This window comes from Nipponia nippon, unplaced genomic scaffold (genome assembly GCF_047370975.1).
Source record: "Nipponia nippon isolate SJK-2023a ecotype South Korea unplaced genomic scaffold, ASM4737097v1 scaffold_15, whole genome shotgun sequence".
NCBI lineage: Eukaryota > Metazoa > Chordata > Aves > Pelecaniformes > Threskiornithidae > Nipponia > Nipponia nippon.
The window spans coordinates 13,162,438-13,165,785 of NW_028262331.1; positions in this window are offsets into that span (position 1 = coordinate 13,162,438).

Here is a 3,348-nt window from a genome sequence, read left to right on the forward strand (position 1 = left end):
CTCGGACTCCATCGCCCCGTGTGCGTGCCATGCCGTGTGCCCGACCGTCAGCAGAACCGTTACCATTACTAAACTCAGTAATGGTAACGGTTTCCCCGCCGGCCGCAGGTCCCTGGGTGTGACCGGAGCTGCTTGCACCTCGGGGTGCCCCGTGGCCCCCCAGCCTCCCCACCCCATAGGCCCCCCCGAGCCTGTCCCTCCGGTCCCGTGTCCTGTGTCCCACGTCCCAGCACCGTGTCCCCTATCCCTCTGTGCCCCATGCTGTGGTCCCACGTCGCTTCCCCCGCTCTGGGCTGGTCGGCGGGTGCAGCCCGGGGGAGTACATCATCTATACTGTAGTGTCTCATAGCGAACTTACAGTATACGATGATATCCTGCCCGGGGCAGCGGGCAGCATGCTGTGGGGCAGCCAGAGAGCAGTGCCTGCACAGGAGGAGAGCACCATTAGGGAGCACAGCACCGGGGCCACTGCCACGGCATCCGCCCTACCCCATCGCTGTCCCCCTGCTCCCACTGTCCTGGAGCAGGACGGAGGCTCCCAATGGCCTCCCCACCCTGGCACCCCCCCTACCCCCTCTTTCTTCCCCTCATTCCCACCACCCCGGACCAGGATGGAGGCTCTTGATGGCTTCCCCATCCCAGCATCTCCCTTGCCCCCTCCTTGTCCCCCCAGTCCCAATACCCCGGAGCAGGACAGAGGCTCCCAATAGCCCCCCAATGCCAGCACCCCCCACCCCATCTTTGTCCCCCCGGTCCCACTGCCCCAGAGCGGGATGAAGGCTCCCAACGGCCTCCCCATCCCAGCACCCCCCTACCCCCTCCTTGTGCCTCCCCAATCCCACCACCCCAGAGCAGGACAGCAGCTCCCTGGGAGGTGGCACCTACCTATCGGGGTGGCACTGGGGCTTTGTGGGGTGCTGAGTCTGCACCCGCCTTATAAAACCTGCTCTGCCTCATCTGCATATCTCACATCTGCACTGCACAGCTGGATGGGGCCCCTTAACCCCTTCATGCCTGGGGGGGCACAGCCCCAAGCAGCTCCCCCCAGCCTGGCATAGCCCAGCCCATGGGGGGCTTGGGGACGGGGGGTTTGCGCAAGCCCCCTGTCCTCCTGCCTTGGCCCCTGTGGTTACCAGGCTGGTCCCTCCCTGTAGGTGGGGGGACCCCAAGCTGGGAGCTACCCATTGCAAACTGGTTCCCAGTTGCTGGACAAGGGCTTTGGACGTGGCAGGGTGGCAGCCCCACGGGGATGGGGCCCGGGGTGGTGGTGGTGGGACATGTGGGTGCAGGGGGTCACCCTGCACAGGCACCCCCAGATGACGTAGATGCATGTGGGTGTAGGGAGGCTGTGTCCTCCTGGGGTGGGTGGCCTCCAAAGTGCTGTGTCCCCTGGCCATGTATGCTCCCCTGAGGGACATGTCCCCTAGCAGTGTGTCCCCCAGCAGTGTGTCCCCCCCAAAAAAAGATGTTCCCCCTTAGCCTGCAGGGACATTTCTTCTGGGAGTACGTCCCCTGCCTGCATGTGCCCCCCCACAGAGGGATGCATCCCCTGGAAGGATGTATCCCCCAGCTGTGTGTCCCCAAAGGACATGCCCCCGGCCATGTGTGTCCCCAAGGGGGCTGTGTCACCTCATTGCGCCTGACCCTGGTCATACTTGTCCCTTGGCCACGTGTGTCCCCAAATGGCTGCAGCCCCTGGCCATGAGTGTCATCTGCCTGTGCATGACCCTGGTCATACGTGTCCCCCAGCCACACATGTCCCCAGCCCTGTCTGTCCCCACAGGGCTGCATCCCACAGCAAGCACCATGCCATTGCACCCGGTTGTTTGCGCCAGGACACATCGGCATTCCTGGAAGCCGCCTGCAGGGAGGTGATAATCCCCCGCCAGGACTGTCTGTGCGAGGGCCCTGATAAGCAGCAGCGTCCAGCTATCGGGGACCCTGCCCTGCCATGTGAGGTGTCCCAAGACCTGCTGTCACCTCTGGGTGACAGGAACAGGGGCAGCATCACCCACATTCCCCCCCAGCCTGGCCAGACACTGGCAGGAGGTGGCACAGGGTCAAGCCCTGGCACCAGCCTGTCCCCAGGCACGAGGATGCCAGGATTTGAGGGCTGCAAGGGACCGTCCCCTCCTGTCTTTGGCCCCTGCTGTGACCCAGAGGTGTACTGGGGGGCCTGTAGTGCTCCCCAAACTGTGGCACAGGCACCCCAGCACCTTGAGCAGGGACACAGGCAAAGTGTCCCCAAGAGTCCCCCAAGCCCTGCCAGCCCCAGGTGAGCTCCATGGGACTATCCCCATCCAGGCTGGCCCCTGAGCCTGCTCAGCACCCACAGCACGTGAGTGCAGCCCTTCCCCATGGCCCTGCACCCTGCTGCACCCCACTGCACTGCAGAGGGGGCCTGAGCACCCCCAAGGCTGGCACCGTGGAGCTGGTGTGGGGACCCCCAGGTGCTACAGCCCTCCCGCCAGCTGTGCTGCTCCACAGCAGCATGTCTGGCTGCAGATAAGGAGCCGCCGGGGGCTGCTGAGCTGTCCCCCACCCGGCATATCTGCAGGATCACCCTGCTGTGGGGCTCGTGGGATGGGGCCCTTTGCCTTGCCCGAGCCCCTGCCCAGGCCTGAGGGGGACACAGAGGGTCATGAGGGCATGAGGGAACTGACTTTGCCCCGGGGAGGGGAGTGCAGCCCCACTGCTGGCTGTCACTGCTCCTGCTCACAAGGACAGGTACCCCCAGAGCCACCCTGCTGTCCCCCTGTGCAGGGAAGGGTGCATGGGGACGGGGATACCAGGCCCACAGGGTACCATGGGACATGGGTGTTGCCTGGCCCCCACGGGGTGCAGGGGGCTCTGGCAGCAGAGCAGGGGGAGATGGTGGTAGCACGAGCTGCTAGGACAGAGTGAGCCTTCGGCCCATGTCAGTCCTGCTCTGAACCCTGGGGTGCCCCCACGGTGATCAGCTCCCGGGGTAACGAGGGTGACGCAGCTGGAGCTCACCAGCCACCCTTGGTGGTTCCTGGCTCCATACTCACGCATGCGGGAGCAGGACAAGGCTTTACCCCTACATAGGGCTGGCCGGGAGCTGCCCCGGGGATGGGGCAAGGAGCCCATGGGGACACAGTAGCCACGGGGAGGCCACGAACTCCCAGGAACTTTACAGGAGCAGCATGAGCTGGGACCTCACTTCCATGCACCCCCTGTTCCCCCATCCCAGCAGGAACACCTGACCGCTCCAGTCAGCAGCCCCCAGCCAGCCCACGCCCTGGCTGGTCGAGCACCGGCTCTGGCACGGCCCGGGAATGCCATGGCCGGGGAGATGGGCACGGGAGGCACAGGATGAGAGCCAAG